This window comes from Manis javanica, chromosome 13, assembly GCF_040802235.1.
Source record: "Manis javanica isolate MJ-LG chromosome 13, MJ_LKY, whole genome shotgun sequence".
NCBI lineage: Eukaryota > Metazoa > Chordata > Mammalia > Pholidota > Manidae > Manis > Manis javanica.
In genome coordinates this window covers 308008-325798 of record NC_133168.1, presented here as the reverse complement: position 1 = coordinate 325798, position 17791 = coordinate 308008, and the positions used below count along the sequence as shown (strand labels likewise).

Sequence of the window (17791 nt, the reverse complement as noted above, 5' to 3'; positions counted from 1 at the left end):
TTCCATGTGCTCATTCAAGCTGATGCAGCCACTGTTTCTGCCTCTTGTTGGTTGACATCAAAATCAAACTTCAAACCTCCAGAAGCAGCCTGTAGAAGTCTACCAGGAAGGTATGAAGTCTAAGATCTCATACTAAAAACTCCTGAAACTGACACCTAATTCCCTGTCTGGGTCTGGGTGGTCTTTCAGCCAGTGGCGTGGAGCGCCCTCTTGGCTCCCATCTTTTCTCACAGCACTCCCTCTCTGTACGGGGGTGCTGGCCACTGAGGGTTCGGGGGGGGGGCTGACTGCACCCAGAGCAGCTGTGCCTGCCTTCTGATGCGCAGCAGTGCCAGCACAAGCTGCACAACAGCCACTCTCGGTGTGCGTCTAAGCATGAGGGCTCTTCATCGAGTAGGGGCTGATTCTGTGACGCTTCAACACGAAGGCCTGGGTTCTGACAGTGCAGGTTGGGGCCTGGCTCTGCTGCGTGTTAGCTGTACGTCGGTGTTTCTTAGTGGGGGTGCAATGGATGCTGGGCGGGACTGTCCCAGGCTCTGCAGGACCTCCAGGCCCAACTCCCCACACAGCACATGCCAACACTGCCTCCCCACCCCATACTCCCCTCTACAGACGCAGGCTGACTTCTGAGTCGCAGGCTTCACCGGAGATAATGCCTGTTCCACTACCTAGGAAGTGGTCTGGAGAAGTGGATGTGCGAGGCTGCCTGCAGACCTAAACTAGCCACGCAAATGCTGCAGCGCGCATTCCCACGGGCAGTCTCGCCAGGCAGAGGCCGAGCTGGGTCCAAGGCGGGAGCTTCCCACGGTGTTGGCTGTCCAGTCACACACTAGAATATACAAGATATTCTTATGCGATAATGTTTCCCATCCAGACATGGGAAATTCTGTTTTATAAGTGTTGCTGTAGATGAAAGGCACATACACTGTGGTGTAAATTTTAAACTGAAGGCTGATGGCAGATACTTGGGCTATGGGAGCAGATAAGCAAGACATATCCTCAAAGCAGCTCCACAGAGTTTGGCTTAGGAGGTGCCCACACTAAGCTGGAATGAGAAGGACCCTTCTCTTGGTGAGCAAGGAATTGAAGGTAACACAATATGGTGAGAAGATGGTGCACTGTCCCACACACACCAGAGCCGGAAGCCGCATGCACAGGTCTGACTTCCAGGATGACTGATTTTGAGCGATGCCCATGGAAGGGGATCTTGGAGGCTGGAAAGGGCTGTTGCAACAATCCTGAGTGGGACCAGGAGCCCAGCGAAGCCGAGCATGGAGGACGGAGCAGCGGCTTGTACAAGCAGGTTCAGCAGGGGTTCAGCTCCATCCATCCAGAGGGGCCCGGACTGCCCCTGAGAGCACGCGGACCCCCCCGCCCCCGCCAGGGCTTATGGTCAGGAGGCTGGGCCGTCAACTCCCTCAGGGGGCATCCTGCTCACATGTTAAAGCCTTCATGACTTATGAGTTTAGGTAAAGGCGCTTCTCCTGCCCTTAGGTTGCACGGGTTACAAAATTGTTCTTACACTTTTCTCTGTTTCTCTCCAACCAGCCAGCACCACACACACACTGTGTAAACTAGAAGCCAATTTTATTTGCTGATCTAATTTTTCCTTTACACTAGGACATGCCAAGGGGACAGAAAGTTCTGAACCCTCCTTTGAGGCCAAAGGTCTCGGGTATTAACAGGGAAGTAAGGGAGGCCCCAAAGGCAGGACAGGGAAAAGGTTTACGTCTTGAAGAACAAAAGAGAAAGCAGATAGTCTAGGTCATGAGCATCGTGGGAGAGATGAAATGGCCACAGGAATTAGCCACAGGGTGATGTGGGGGTGCTTGGAAATAATTAGCCATGGACCGCTAGCATTCCTATAGTTACCATGGTGTTTTGTAGTCTCACTCAACTCTGCTTCCTACTCACCTCTGGTACCCCCTCCAAATTCTGTTCATCTTAAAAACAGCAGATTAAGCATGTAATGTCCCTAAATCTCTGGGCTGGACATCTGAAATGAGATCTTATATCCTCTCATCTACTGTTTTCCAAAACACATTTACACAGCACTCTCACAAAAGAAAGATTATCAGAAAATGAAGAATGGAGGGTAGGAAAGTCAAAAGAATGTATCAAAACTTTTGGTAAGAAAATATTTATGTCCACAAGCACATGCCACACCCTCTCTGGGAAGATATTACTGGCCCTGAAGCTGGGTTAGTGGATCCCAAAATACACTTCACAAAAAGCACAGTTACCCTCCCAAAATAGTCCCTGTAATTAAAGTCTTTTCAAGTGGATTTCCTGTATCACCACTTGACATGTCACTTTTATCTCCTGGTTTCAGCAAATGTTGCCATATTGGGCCACGAAAGCTCTCAACAACTCATATTTAAACAAGACTGTACTGTCACTAGGAAATTGATGCAAATAAACAGGCCTGCATATCAAAATACCGTCTCAATCATCTGCTGTGAGATCGCTCTCTTCCCTAAGCACACGTTCATCACTCCAGATCGCTAACTGATTCGAAAGGAAGGATGAGCCCAGGCTGGAACAGCACTTCATTGCAGGGGCCACCTAAAGGCAGGCACACATTTAGAAGCTGGGGCTAAAAGTCTGAAATATGAGACCACCTTTGTGTGCATCCAGCCACAGCTTTGCTGACAGTTGTTGGCATAAGGCTTCAGACACCCACCTGCCTGCGTGAATCACAACACCCTTTGGAGGAAAGGGTGATATAAGACTAGCCTCTTGGAAGAACCTGTGATTCTCTGAACAGACTTCATGTTTTCTAGTTATATATTTACATCCAATTAAATGTCAAAACATTCAAAATGTAAAACCTTCAAAATAATGAGAATTTTAGGCATCTAAATGCTTTTATTACTTGTATGAGGTTTCTCAGCCTCCACATGATGGCTGCCTTGGTCCAGATCACTGTGGAGGGGTGTCCTGTGCACTGTAGGGTGCCCAGCAGCATCCGTGGCCTCCACCCACTAGACACCAGGAGCACACACCCTTCGCCTCCCCTAGTTCAGACAAACTGAAAATGCCTTTAGACATGGCCGAATGTCCGTTTGGAGGGCACGACTGAACCAGATGGAGAACCACTGCTCTTTGAATATAAGTACCTCCCCCCACTGGCATGACCAGGAAAAAAATGTAGATTTTTCAAGGTACCCACAAGTTTTTGTTTTAAGAATTGCAAATTTCCCATGACTCATAATGAAGAATGGGACCTCTGATATACCATTGTCCTGAAAGATTTATAAACAGCACTACTGCTGCCTCAAACCAAGGGCGGCCTGGCCTTGTTTCAGTCAAGACATTGAAGAAGATGGATTTGGGGCCACCCCGTCTCTTGGGCTGCTGACCTCCCCACTTTTAGGAGCTCCAGTCTTACAAGATGACTCCTGAAAAATCCTTCCCAATCCATTACCAGGTGCTCAACACTGATTGTGAAGAAGGGATTAGGGTTGGTGTCTACTGAATCAACTACAGAGAGTTGGCCTGGTACACCTCCCGGATCAGACCACCTTGGGGCACTGTTTCCAGTGCCGGGCCAGGTGTGCGGAGGCACATGGTGAGGGAGACGCTGCAAGAAGAGGTGCAGGGTGGGAGGGGCAGGAGGAGACATCAGAAGACAGGAAGGCAATGGTTGATAGAGGGTAAATTCAATCCAGAGAAGAAAAGATGAATGAGAGAGAAAAGAGTCTTCAAATACCTGGGGGCTGATGTGTGGAAGGAAGGCCTGCCTGTCTGCTCGGCAAGTGACCGAGAGCGATGGCAGCCCCACAGACATTGATCAGAGGCCCTCCACGTGCTGACTCTGTAGCAGGAGAGGGGGGCGAGTCTCTGTCTCATGGCGCACAGTTCACAGTTCAGTGTGATACTGAGTTCCTGTCTCCTGCCTTCCCTCCGTTCTTTAACAATTTGAGCAAACTGTCCAGGTATTTGTCTAACTGCTCGCTTTTTTCCATTTTAAAAATTAAAGTTTAATTAACATAACAGTAAAATTCACCCTCTTGTATGGTTCTGTGAGTTTTCACAAAGGCACACAGTTGTATAAACACCACCACAACTAATATCAAGAGCAATTTCATCACCCCCTAAAATTCCCTGTGCCCTACTGCTGTAGAGCAAGGTGCCCTGGGCAGAGCAAGCTCCTCACCTCTGAGAGAATTTGGATCCCCTGTCAGGGTTTCTTTGAAGAGGGGCTTTCTTTGGTCAGTGAGAGACTGGGCCAGACAAGCACAAGGCCATGTCCATCTCCTCTTGGATTTTATGAGAACAGAAGAGCTGTCACCTATGAACACCTGACCTTACACTAACAGTCCACCTGCAGCGACCCAGCTGATCCCTCCAAACCACAGGTAAAGGCCCTACTCCAACACCAAATGGTTTTAGTCAAAGCTCAGAAACTCCAGTCCAGTAAGTGGATCACTGTGAGGTCTACATAATAAGCACAGGCAAAAAAAGAGGTCTGGAAACGGAAGCCTAGACACGGTGACTGAGGCCCAAACCAAGGGTGTGTCTGCTCCCAACCCTTCTTTTTCTCTTTGTTTTGGTTCAAAATGACATTAACTCCAAAAAATGGATGACGGTCAAACAAAGTGATTGCACTTGGCTACAAAGGTGGCAAGAAGGATTTAAGTCAGCCACACTGTGTAAGAATGTGTTGGCAGGGTTAGAGAACAGGGGACATCCTGGTGCTTCCCACAGCATGCTACGGAGTGGACACCAGAGGAGGGACTGCGGGTGACCAGCTGACATCCCCTGGGACAGCAGGTGATGGGGCCAACCCACTGCCAGGGGCCCTCCTGCTGGAGGTCCACACACCTCTCGGTGGCTCGACTTCAGTGGCAAACTTGCAGCTCCAAAACAAGGCTGTTCTGCTGCCAAGAACAGCTGCTTTGCTGAGCCCTGCCATGCCTCTGAGGTGGGTAATACAAGCCTCGTTTTGCCAATGAGGAAACTAAGGCTCAGAGAGGTTATGTAACAACCAGTCCGTATGGAAATCGAATTTTAATCCAGGTCTTCTGACCCTGGTGTCTGTCCTTGCACTACTGCCAGCAAAGCCTTCTGGTGGCTGCTGAACTTAACATTCTTGGTCTGTCCAGCCACCTCTAGGCTGGCTGGTGGGCTGGTGCCCAGTGTGGATTCGTAACTCCCCTTAATTTCCCATTCCCCAAGCAGCTCACTGCCTGTGTCTCTCACTACCGGGTTCTCTCTCATTTCAACAGATAGGTCATAGAATCTCTCTGCTTTGCAGACTTTTAAAAATTCTTCTGTCCCCCAGTTTATTACTCTTACATTCCATGGATGGTTTAGAATATAAGCTAAGCTATCAAAGTTATTCTTTACCTGCATCCAGAGGCTTCCCTAAATCTAGACTTATTAAATCTTAGAAAACCCCATATTGCTTAATAATATCAGCAAAAACAAGCAAAAAATGTCATACTGAGAGAAAATACCAACTGAATGCCACATTACAAAATTTCATTTTGCCGAAGTCCAGTGCAGATAAACACACACAGAACAAGAGGACAGCTCCCTCTGAAAGCACCATTCCACAGCAAAAGGTATCAGAAATAAACACAAGGACACTTACCAAAATTCCCCCAACTATCAAAAACTTTATATACACCACATGTCTTCTAATATGGCCGCTGGATGGGTCCTAAAAAACAATACAACAAAAGGAAAAATGCATCATTAAACAGAAGTAATTTAATATATACTGTGTTTCCCTTCTGGAAACCACATCTTCCCTGTTTTGGGCAACCATAAATGTACCAAACTCTTCCAGCCAGATTCCTCTTTGTTTTTACAAGGAAGATGAAATCAATATACAGATGAACTAAACAGTCACTAGTATCAAAGAAAAATCCGGACAATGAAATAAACCAGAAACTGTGCTTATAAATACTGTGTTTGAGTTTTTGGCCCTTTAAAATAATTAAAGGGAACAAGGCAAAAACACCTAAAATTGAACTCATAATGTCTTCTCCTCCAAACCAATTCCTCTTTCCTATTTTAGTAACACTCTCTTTTCTCCTCCTGGTTGTGGACCTCCCCTTTCTTTTCTGGACTTCACTTTATTATCTGAGCTGAGGCTTAGAACAGCATCTGGCACACAGCAAGCAGTCCCCAAAACCACTGAAAGGAGGCAGAGCCATTTTCTAAGGTGAGGGCTCTTTACCTTCTTGGGCTCTAAGAGTCTAGAAATATGTTTCTCTGAATAATGTTTTCAAATGCTTGAAATTAGTATGTGAAATGCATAGGATTCAAAGAAGTCCTACTGATAGAGTTATCAAAATAGATAACAAAATTGTGATGTGTTTCTTTCAATATTTAAATGAGTTCCAGCCAAAATCTGGTAACTAATTGTAACTTTGAAGTAAATGGTATTTGAGGTCATCTGTAACTCTAATGTAACAGGAAAACCCAACTTCTATTATGGATAGCAAACAGCTAATGCTACTTTTGTAATAGAAGAAACTGTTCGATTTCAGTTAAGGGTTAGTGAAAATAAAGGTAATTTTTCCCATCCAAATTCACAGACCACCTGAGTCCCATACATGGGTCCCAGGTCATGTGCCCCACCGTAAGGCCTAGCTTAACTCCTGTCATCTTGAGCCCTTTCTACCTTGATTTACCCAATTTGATATTATCTCACCCATCTTTGTTCTCTTTTAAAAAGTTATAGTTGATATGAGTATTTTAAATATACTTACTGTAGTCTACTTTCTAAGTTATAAGTCTTAAAGTTGTAAGGAAGGGCCCTATTTATCCTGCCTTTCTACCCCTCCCGCGGCTGGCAGAGCTTTGTCTCAGAGCACTCACGACGGAATGGCCTTCAAGTCAGCACTGTCTGAATCAGGGAAGAGTAGGCACTCCTGTCCTACTCGGGCTCAGCTAATAATCCTAGCGTCTCATCTCTTTGGCAGCTTATTAGGTCCTAATTATGTAGATGGGACACCCGAACATTCTATACTTAGGATGTGAATTACTGAACTTAGGCAACAAAATGTTGTCTTCCTCTACTTCTCTTTAGAGTGAATACTTGGTCAATGCTGTTGACTGACAGATTTCCCAGGAACTGTCAATCTTTGAAATGACTGAAAGCTGCTGTTCAATCACTCTGTTGACATGTAGGGCCCTGTGCTGACATTACAATTTTCATGAAGCTTCAAGTCTAGCAGCTTTTCCTGCCCAGTCCAGGGTAGCTGAGAATCTCTCAACCTTTCTGGGTTTTTGCATAAACAAGGAAGAGCTGGTGCTTTCCTGCATGTGGGCACCTTGGTGATCCATGGAGGTGAGGCCAGCTAAGAGATGCTCTGGCTTCCCATTGGTCTCTCAGGTGTGAGCCCATCATTCAAGGGCAAGTGGGGCCAGCAGATAGAGCAGAGCATTTCCACCTTCCCTCTGAGTGATATCGTCTTTACATGAGGTTGGAGGTGGCAACCCCACCCAAGTGACCGTCTCAAGAAGGTCGGCTCAACACCTGGCTGCATATTTCACTTTCAGCCCCACTAAGTCTATGATGCTTAAACCTCGGGACGGACACTGTCCCTGTGGATCTTATCAGCCCTTTCCCTAAATAGATGCAGCTTAGGTCTTCTGTGTGTTTTTTTTGCCAAGAAAAAAAAATGACAGAGTAGTTCTTCCTTTTCAAATAAAGAGAGCATAGTGATTTTCTCCACTGACCACCACTCCTGAGAGCATGATGATCATGTGCTTTGGCAGAAATTCACCATGGCAGCATTCTCACACCCAACACCACGTCAAGTGATTTTTAGGACAAGTTGGCGTGTACGCCCTCTCCAATGACTACAACTGAGAGGGTGTCCACTCAGAGAGCAAAGGCTGGACTTGAACTCTTTCACACTTCAGGACATTTAAATCCATTTCATTTGAATTTGTTCATCTGGGCACACTAGATATATGATACTAATAAATAAAAATAGTTGTAAGATTATGAAGAAGGCAGCATGACTTTAACTTTTGTTACACGAACACAGATGTACACATCCTCACGGGTAAGCAGGAAGATGTTTGCAGGTGGCTCCATACAACACATGGCACCATGTGTACCTCTGGGTTCTAATACGCACAGCCCATTGCGTGGCCCCTGGCTGAAAGGTGACGTCCTCAATACACATTAGGGATGAGCTCCACTAACACAGATCTCGACTGCGTGGCCACTACTTCCTAACAGATCCCTTAGATTCCTCAGCCTCACGGGCAGGCGACAGCACTCCTGGGGGCGGGTGGGGGTGGGACGGCCTGAGGCTGGGGGACTTACTCTGATATTAAGATCTGCTGTAAAATTGTAACTAAGACAGTGTGGTATTGCGTATGGACAGGAAAAGGCCAGTGGAGCAAAATAAAAGGTCCCCAAATAGACCAATACAGTCACTGAATTTATGACAAAGAGGACACCTAAGTTCAGCAAATGGCACAGGATTCATGGTGTGCTGTGGGTTATTCTATTACCCCAAAAAACGTATTGGAGTCCTAACCCCCAGTACCTCAGAATGTGACCTTATTTGTAAACAGGTCACTGCAGATGTAATTCATTAAAATGAGGTTATATGGATTAGGGTAGGTCCTACATCCAATATGACTGTGTCCTTATAAGAAAAAGACAAATTAGACACAAAGACAGGAGGGGAAGAAGGCTCTATGAGAGCAGAGGTCCAGATTAAGAGCAATGTGGCTGCAGGCCCAGGAGCATCAAGGCTGCGCACTGCACCAGGAGCTGGCAGAGGCGGGCAGGATCCTCCCCTGGCGCCTTCAGGGGGAGCAGGGCCCTGCCCACACCTTGGTTTTAGACTTTTGGCCTCAGAACTATAAGAGAATAAATTTCTCGTTTTAAGCCCTGCAGTTTGTGGTGCTATGTTACGGCAGCCTCAGGAAATCAACATATTGGCTGTCCTTGTCTGAAAAATGATTCTTCTACCTCACACTGTGCAAAAACCCACCCCACATGGGTGGAAGAACAAAATACGTAAGGTCAAATAACAATACTCTTAAAAGAAAACAGTGCCTTCATACCTCGCAACAGGTCAATATTTTTAAAGAACAGAACATGAGAAAGTGCTAACCATGGACGAACAATAGGATAATTAGCACTTTATTAAAATTAAGAATGTTTTTGCCAAATGATATCAACAGTGTCAAAAGGCAAGCCACATAGAGAAGACAGTCACATATCTACCCAGCAAAGAGCTCCTACAAATTCATATGAAATAGACAACCAAATAAAAAATGGGCATGTACTTGAAGACTTTCATAAAAAAGTAAATCCAAATGGCCAATAAACATATTAAAAATGCTCTAGTTTAGTCACCAATGAAAAGCAGAGTAACATTACAAAGCACGACCAATACACACCTACCGGACTGTCTAAAACAGAGACAACACCTACAAAGTGTGGGTGAGGACACAGAGCCAGTGGGGCCCCCAGACACTGGGGATGGGGTGTAAGCTGGTCAAGGGACTTTGGAGTAGGGCCAGTGTCTATGAAAGCCAGACATACCCACACCTATGAGCGAGGTCCCCACCACTGAGGAGTCTATCCTACACAAATGTTACATGTACTCACCCACTGACACGTACAAGAATGTGACCAATAGCACTATTTATTATATTTCCAAACTGGAAACAACCTAAAAGCCCACGTACAATAGAAGGATTAAATAAAATTTGATATATAGTTACACAATATAACAGTACACAGCAGTGAGAATGAACAATTCACAATCTGTAATAACATGGATGAATTTCCCAAGTGTAATGTTAAAGCAGACACATGAGTATGTTTGCACAGTTTTATTTGTATAAAGTTCAAAACAGACAAAACCAGTGAATACCAGAAATCATGCTATTAGTAGCCCTTGGTGGGAGGGTGGCTCGGGACTGGAAAGAGGTCTAAGGGGCTTCTGGCGCTCGGGTGAAGACCTTTCCCCATCTGGCTGCTGGTTGCGCAGGAGGGCTTGCTTTGTGAAAATTCATTACCAGTGCATGGAACAAGTTGTGCACTTTTCTGTATGAACGTCATGCTTCAATTAAAAAGAAAATCTCAATGGTTAATGCAGTGAAACCAGAAACAAAACAGAGATTTTTAAGTACTGAAAGCAGCAAGAAAGCAAAGCAGTTTAAGCAAGATAATTAAAAAATTTGCTCTCCTAAAAGCTAAAAAGTAACATTTCACTGAATTGTGTTTCTTATTCACTTAAGATGACTGTCATGCCAAAGTCATTTTGTTATACATTAGGATGGCATGAAGCAAACAGTTCCAAAATAAAATAACAAAGTTATTTTACCTGATTTTTAAAAATGAATAGTTGGATATTCAAGCCCCATTTTTTTTTTTTTATCAAGCCCCATTTTTTTATGTCAGTTAGAAGAGTTTGCTGGGGCCTTGGTGTACAGTCCGCAACATCCCTAAATGTGAAAGCCCTGCAGATAAAGGCAATTTCTTTCTGTGTCGCAGTGAGCATTCAACATTTTCCCGCAGACTCCCCCATGAGATCAGGTCACTCCTGCCAAGGAGGTGACTGCAGTGCAGCTGGCCTTTGCAGCCTGGGGCATAAATGTACGGTTTCCACCGGACAGTCTGAAATACTGAAAATAACTCCCAGGATGCTGTTCCTGCCTTTGTCAGTTTCCAGAGCTCTTCAGGTTCCCGCTGTGGAGCACACCTGGTCGCCAGGCAGTCTTGAACTGTCACAGAGCAGCCTCCATTCCATGGTGGAGGGAGCCTCTGCCCTAAGTCTTAGAGCTGCTCGACCTCCACCCTCTCTGCTGGGCCCTCTCCCACTCTGGGCAGTCTGTGCAGGGGTGAGCCCACCCCATTAGGTATGCATGCTGCACAAATGCCCCAGTTACCACTGAAATGAATCCCCCAGAGTGGAGAAACCATATGTGAGACTCTTGGCGACCTTAGACAGTTTTGTTCTCCCGGGCCTCATGGTGGGAGACTTATTTGGGCACTTACAGGGCACCCGGAGACTGCAGGCAGCCCCACAGAAGGTGAGAGATGGCCGCCCCCACCACAGCTGACTCTGGGCAGGGAAGGAACCACGTGTGACAGGGACTGTGGAGCAGCCTGGCCTCCTGCACCACTCATCCAGAGAGGGTGGGCCTGGGCCCTGGAGCGGAGCCCTTCACCACCACGAGGATATCCAAGCCTTTCTTGGGCCACTACATTTCTCTGAAAATCAGCTTCCCAGAGGAGACCGCTTTTAGGGTTCAAGCTCTGCTGTTTCTGTGTAGACATCAGATGTTAGTTCTACCCCTAACCTCACTATCTGACAAACTATAGTTTTGTGGGTCCTCTAAGAAGGATCTCTCATGCCCACTTAGAGCTCCATCGGGTAAGAAAATACGCTTTTTAGATAATTTTTTCGTGAGTGACCACATGGACCAATTTCATGAGATTTTCCATCTGAAAGTATAGAAACATCATGAGGGTCAAACATGATGATCAGTTAAGGATTTACATGAACTGAGGAAAATCATCCAGGCCAAACTTCAGTCTCTGAGCTAGATGACACAGCTCTACCCCAGGGAAGGGGCATCCTAAACCCTGTGGGTCAGATCTGGCCCACCACCTGCTTTTGCCCAGCCCATGAACTAAGAATGGTCTTCATATTTTTAAATGGAAAAATTCAAAAGAATATTTCATGACATGTGAAAATTATAACAAATTCAAACTCCAGTGCCTATAAATCAAGTTATATTGGGATGGAGCCGTGCCTGTTAGTTCACAGTTGTCTGCGACACAATTCAGCAGGTCGTCTCGGCAGGGACTACATGGCTTGAAAAGTCAGAGATGCTGTCTGACCATTTATGGGAGAAGTTTGCCGGTCCCCGAGCTAAGGCAGCTGCCATGTGTTTGCAGAAGGTTGCCCACTCTGATCTTACTCTGCTTTATGTGTTTGGAGCTTCTGGGGCCGTCTCTGCAATCGGTCTAAGATGAGTCCTAATGCTGCTACCAATTTTATACTAACCTGGTCAACCTACATGACCCACTAGATTTGTGCCCTTCAACCTGTGGCCCAGTAATCAATTCATTGGGTTGCAAAACTAAACTTGGTTGTGCCCAGCATTTTCTTTAATGAAATAAGAGGAAAATATCAAGGGCACTGTTATATAGACTAAATTGTGTCCCTCTTGCCGACTCTTATGTTTCAGTCCTCAGCCTCAGGATGTCAGAATGTGACTGTATTTGGAGACAGGACCTTTAAAGAGGCAATTAAGGTAAAATGAGGTCCCAGTGTTGGCCCCAATCCAATGACTGAGGACATCAGGACATGCTCAGAGGAGAGGCCATTTAAGGACCAGGGGAAAAGATGGCGCTGACAAGCCAAGAAGAGAGGCCTCAGTAAAGACAAGCCTCGTGGTACCCTGGTCTTGCACATCCAGCCTCCAGGACTGTGAGAAAACAAACTCCTGTGATTTAAGCCACACAGTCTGTGGCACTTTGTTATGGCAGCCCTAGCAAACTGATACAGGCATTATACACAGTATTATTTGGTGAAAAAAGTTCCCAGTCACACATGCCCATGACCCGATTGTGATATAAAAATGTATTAAATTCTGTGTGTCACATCAAAATAAATAGAAAAACACTGCACTGGAGAGAGAGACATGCATGCTTGGTGGCAAAATCATACAAGGGTTTTCTAGTTGAACCAAGACAGAAGTGGGGGAAGAGCACCCTCTAACCGTACTACAGGTCCTCTGCGTACAGCGTCTCATTTAGTCCTCAGAGTGACCCTAAGTGTGAGTCATGTTCTGTATCTTCAACTTACAAAGAAACTAGGGTGCAGAGAAGCCAGGTTGGATCATGGGTCAGTTTCTATTTCTATGCCCATGAGAATAGGTTGTAGTTTGATAATATTAAAGGATCAAAGGGAAGGAAAAACATTTATAAATAAAAGTAGCTAACATTTACTGGGCACGCACTATGTACCGACTACTACGCTAAGCTTTACATAAATGCTCTCACTTCATCCTTATCAACAAGCCAAGAAGTAGGTTCTGTTATCCATGTTTTTCAGCTTGCCCAAGGTTACATAGCTGGTAAATTGCAGACCAGTATTTGACCTCCTTTTGGTTTGACATTTGAACTAGAGTTCCTGCCCATGACAATCTCCTTTGAGTGACAACACTTACTTTCAACCTAACTATAAAACTGTTTGTGGGCGCTCTCCCCTTGGAAACAATACATAGTTTTTGTTTATACACCCAATAAACAACAATTGAACACATACTATGTGCTAGGTCCTGTTTTGAGGGGTAAGGATACAGTTGTGAACAGACAGAAGTCTTGCCATCATGGTGAGCACTTGAGTGAAATCCGAATGATACAGCCATACCCAGGTGACTAAGGTCACCTCAGGTGTAAGGGTGAGAAGCGAGATTCCGGTGTGCAGATGTTGGCCAATTAAACTACGGAAAACTGTAGAAAACAGAAGGCGGGTAAGGCTTACTAAATAGGAATTTTTAGTGACTTTATTGAGTATCTCTTGTATCCAGGTTTACTTATTATGCGGGCATGTTGTATCTCTAAGTTGACTGGAAATTTTTCAATGGCAGGGGCTATGTCACACTTCAAAATATCTTAGTGCTTGGAAGAGTACACAATATTTGAACTTATTTATTCATTTTTAAGTTGTTTTCAAGAGAAATACACAGAGGTTACTTAGGGACTTTCAAGTCAGCTATGACAAGATTCAGACAATCCTTGGGAAGTCCCAGCACAGGTGGCTCGATAGCACATGGTATCAAGCACATGAGCAAAGTCCTGTGCATTTTTCTGGAAGAACTTTAGCTAAATCAAGTAAGATACCGGTACAATGGCTGCAAAATCGGAGTGCCTAGCCATGAGAATGTGAGAAGAAATTATGAGTGAAAGGAAACTGGGCATGGGGTGTTAAGAATTTTAATATATTTGTGGCAAATATTTTTCCCAAGGTTTCTCTGCCTTTAATTTTATTTAGGATTTTTCATGTACAGAAACTTTCTATTTTTACTTGTCAAGTCTATTGATTATAGAAATGGATTAAGTAAATATTTAGATACTAGACTGTTTACTGCATGTTGTTTATAATATCAAATATGGGAAAATCTAACTGCATACTAATAGGATGGTGAATGGCTAAACAATGTCTATACAATGGAAAACTCCACAGTCATCATTTAATTACATCAGAAAATTATCACAACTTAATATTAAGTGAAAGCAGGATCAACACTATATACACTTAAATATGATATGTATCCCTAAAAAACAGAGGGAAAATATATACATCTTACCGCTACCTCAAGATAGTATAATTAAGATGTTTTAATTTTCTTTAGAGATCACCAAATTTTATGCTATGAGTGCACATTTTAAAGTCAGGAAAAAAATACCATTTGAAGTAAGTTTGGCTCAAAACCAGAGCGTGCATACAGCATCTCCACTGCATGTCGATTTGCTGATGGCTTTGGGTCCAAGGCCTTGGGCCACACTGGCACGTGGGGCCAATTCTGGAAATTTCATTTTAAAAGTGTGTGGGTATCTGTAACTCTCTCTCTCTCTGTCTCATAGTACCTATATCTATATATTCCTTTTTCCCTTCCTTCCTAAACTCACCTGCAAAGAGGTTTCCAAACAGACTTAACAGTGGCCAGGGCAGTCACCAGGATGCGGCGATGCACCACAATGAAGTCTTTGGAACTGATAATACAGTCAATCAACAAACATTTACTGAGTGCCTCTCACACTCCAATCACTCTGTTAGGTTCTGGAGGGTCAAACCGGGTCTCTGGGAACAAATGACTCAACCCATCAGGCCAAAACTTGGCCCGTGTGCCCGGACTTGAGCAAGATTCAGTGGCTGGCAGAACTGGGCAGCAATCGTGCAGCCCTGCCCCCAGTCCTTACTCCTTAGCTGGGCTCTGACCCTGCCTGGATCTGTGGCCCTAAGAAAGGCTGGCTTCACCTCTCCAGTTCCGGCTACCTGATTTGTAAAACAAGGATAATCCTGACGCGGTTCTCAGCACTGTGGTGAAGAATAAGTGGGAAGCATTCTGGGCTTGTTTTTATCTGTTCAGTTCCAGCAATAACCCGCGTTGCCTCATTCCTTTGGAAATGTTTTATTTATTCATTAAAAAAAAATGAATGGTTGGAAATGAAGTTCAGTGATTAAAGGGGTACTTTGTATTTCTCTTCTTCAGAATATCTGGATTAACAACTACAGAGATAATACCTGTTTCCCAACCTCAGACAAAAGCAGAAGGATCTAAAAGTTCTTGCAATTCAGTATCATCCCAAGGATAAAACTAGGTAAGATGCTGTCAGTCTTTAGGGAAATAATTCAATTATAAACAGCACTTCAAAAACCTAATACAATTAGCTTACAGTTTCCATCTCTCCCTTTTATTTAGGAAGGGTGATGTTTAAAACAGCAACATTTAATTACAAACAAGTGTTAATCTAAGTGTTACAAATTTAACATTTCTAAGCAAGACTAAAAGGGTTGTGAAAGGATACTGTCCCTTACGTCCAAATCAGACATAAATATGAAAATACTTATTCTCTCTTACCCAAACTGAACTGATTTTCCAAACACTGGGAACATCTGAAATCAAAACCCATAATGGCTTAAGAGGGAACACGCTGGCTGAGAAGTCCCCCTTTATAGGCTATTCATGAATAAGCAAGCCCCGTGCAATACACTCACCATGAGAAAGTGCAGCTCTCACCTAGTGTCTGAATCCTACATGAAAGGTTAAAGCTATTTTCCAGTTGTTTCTACAAAGTCTTTAGATCCCTTGCTGTCCTTCTTCCATAGTAAAGATTGGTCAATTGAGTATTGCAACAGCTTTACAAATTATATGGACTAAAATCCCCCTACAGCTTCAACTCTTCATGTCAGTGATGTTACGTGTCAATGACCTCACAGGTAGGGCAAGGCACAAAATGGCTCAGGTGAAGCAAACACTTCTATTTAACTTGTCTGTTTTGTGGGTGAAAACAGGTACAGTCCTTTTCCCATTGCTCCCATGCCTTCTCAGCCTTATGCTGAGTCCCAAACACTCTGGCAGCTCCCCAGTGGAAGTGCACGAGAGAGGCAGTCACAGGGAAATCTCCGCCCACACTACCGACACACGTACCAAGCTTGTAGCCTGCGCGGGGCAGCACTATTTATTCTGATGGCAGACATCATTCATTCTGATGGACCTGAGTGTACTATGATGATATATTCAGTAATTGCTCTACTTTTTAAAAAGGAGTTGTAAAAATTACATTTAAAATGCTTGTTGATGCCCTGTGGGTACGAGTCACTTTGCAAAGCAGGATCAAAATGCATCCTGTTATGGATTCCTGCCGGTTCTTTGATTCTTAACAACTTTATTAATGTTAATGGGAGTCACCCACACATTAATGACAGAATGCATTCCTTGGGTTTAGTGACGCTTCAGTTAATGATTTGCAATAAGCAATGTAAAATGCTTTTTAATTTTCTTCCAAGTAATGACATACTACCATAGAAGAGCTGAAAATTAGGAGTAGGTCCCTCCACAGGGTGGGAAAGACTGGGGGAGGAGTGAAAAAAGGCTCCCCAGCTAGCAGGAAGCTCTGCAGGAGAGCTCCTAGGTGTAGCTACAGCTGGAGGCATGGCGGAGGGATGGACAACTCACCCCAGGGATAATGAATATGATGAAGGGAGGAAAAGGATCCCAGAGAAGATGAGCCTGTCGCAGAAGGAATCTACTCTCATCTAACAGGGAAACGATGCTGCAACCATGCTTCTGGTCCATCACAGGATCGCTCCATTTTTTCAGAGCCTAGGTTAATCCAAAAATACCCACCAGGTGAAAATGGAAATTTAAGGATGATGCAGCGGAATTCCTAATAAGCAGGTTACCTTGCAATAACACAAAGCTCTGCCTCAAATTTCTGGAAACCCAGTTTCAGATTTAAGCCTCTCTTACCCACACCTGCAGGTATGTCCTCAACTCGTATTGTGGGGAACCCAATGTGAAGACTGACATCCTCTGAGGAGGGGGTGGGGTGTAGCAGAGACAAGTGTGTATGGCAAGTACCTAAATCCCGTCATCTGGAAAGGGAACAGACTAAAACTAATGCTTCACAGATACTGAGAAGACCTCTGCTGACAAATACCAAGACCCCACAATGTAAGAACTAGATACACACTGGCAGATGTAAGGGGTGCCTGCACCTAGCTGCCGAGTCCGGTCCTATGTGAGAGAGATGTGGACACATTGCCTGCGTTGTTCGTGATGCTGCGAGTGGCTGAGCAACACTTGAATCTTTGGCAGCAACAGGGCAGCACAGGATTGTCTGGCTCAGTGGTCACTTCCCGCCCGGCAGACTTCAGGGCACTTGGGTTGAGAGGCACTGCACACTGACATCCCAGAGTAAACCATTCCCAACATGACCAAGGCAGGGTTCCATACACTGTGGAACATGTTTCGATTAAGTGGCTTGTCAAGGGAGTTTCCCACTTTTCCTGTGGGATCTGCCCAAGCAGGACACATGGACATAGAATACAGAGACATGCCTATGGTGTGTAAACTGAACAAATATTTTGTTCAGAGAAATAACTTCAGAGAGAAGTTATTAGCTAGGGAAATGATACCCAAATTCAACAGAACGTCTGTACCAGCTGCTTAGATGTATCTGGGGATACACAGTTCACTTCATCAGATGACTGAGGGGTGTCTCCAGTGGTCCAGATCACACTAGAAAAATATGACCCAATCTCAAAAAAGCAAG

At 44.6% G+C, this 17791-nt stretch overlaps 1 protein-coding gene across 7 annotated transcripts in view; it reads right to left on the bottom strand.

The window, feature by feature from the left end:
* FYN (FYN proto-oncogene, Src family tyrosine kinase) overlaps positions 1–17791 on the bottom strand; it is a 150266-nt gene that overhangs the window by 61674 nt on the left and 70801 nt on the right. For 5 of the 7 annotated variants that reach the window (XM_037012327.2, XM_073220766.1, XM_037012324.2 and 2 more), the window contains one exon: positions 5600–5668. The exons of 1 other annotated variant lie outside the window; for it this stretch is intronic. The gene's annotated coding sequence lies outside the window, so the exon portion shown is untranslated. Of the gene's footprint in view, positions 1–5599; positions 5669–13274; positions 13426–17791 lie in introns of those variants that run through there. One more of the 7 variants, XM_017658790.3, reaches the window with a different exon arrangement.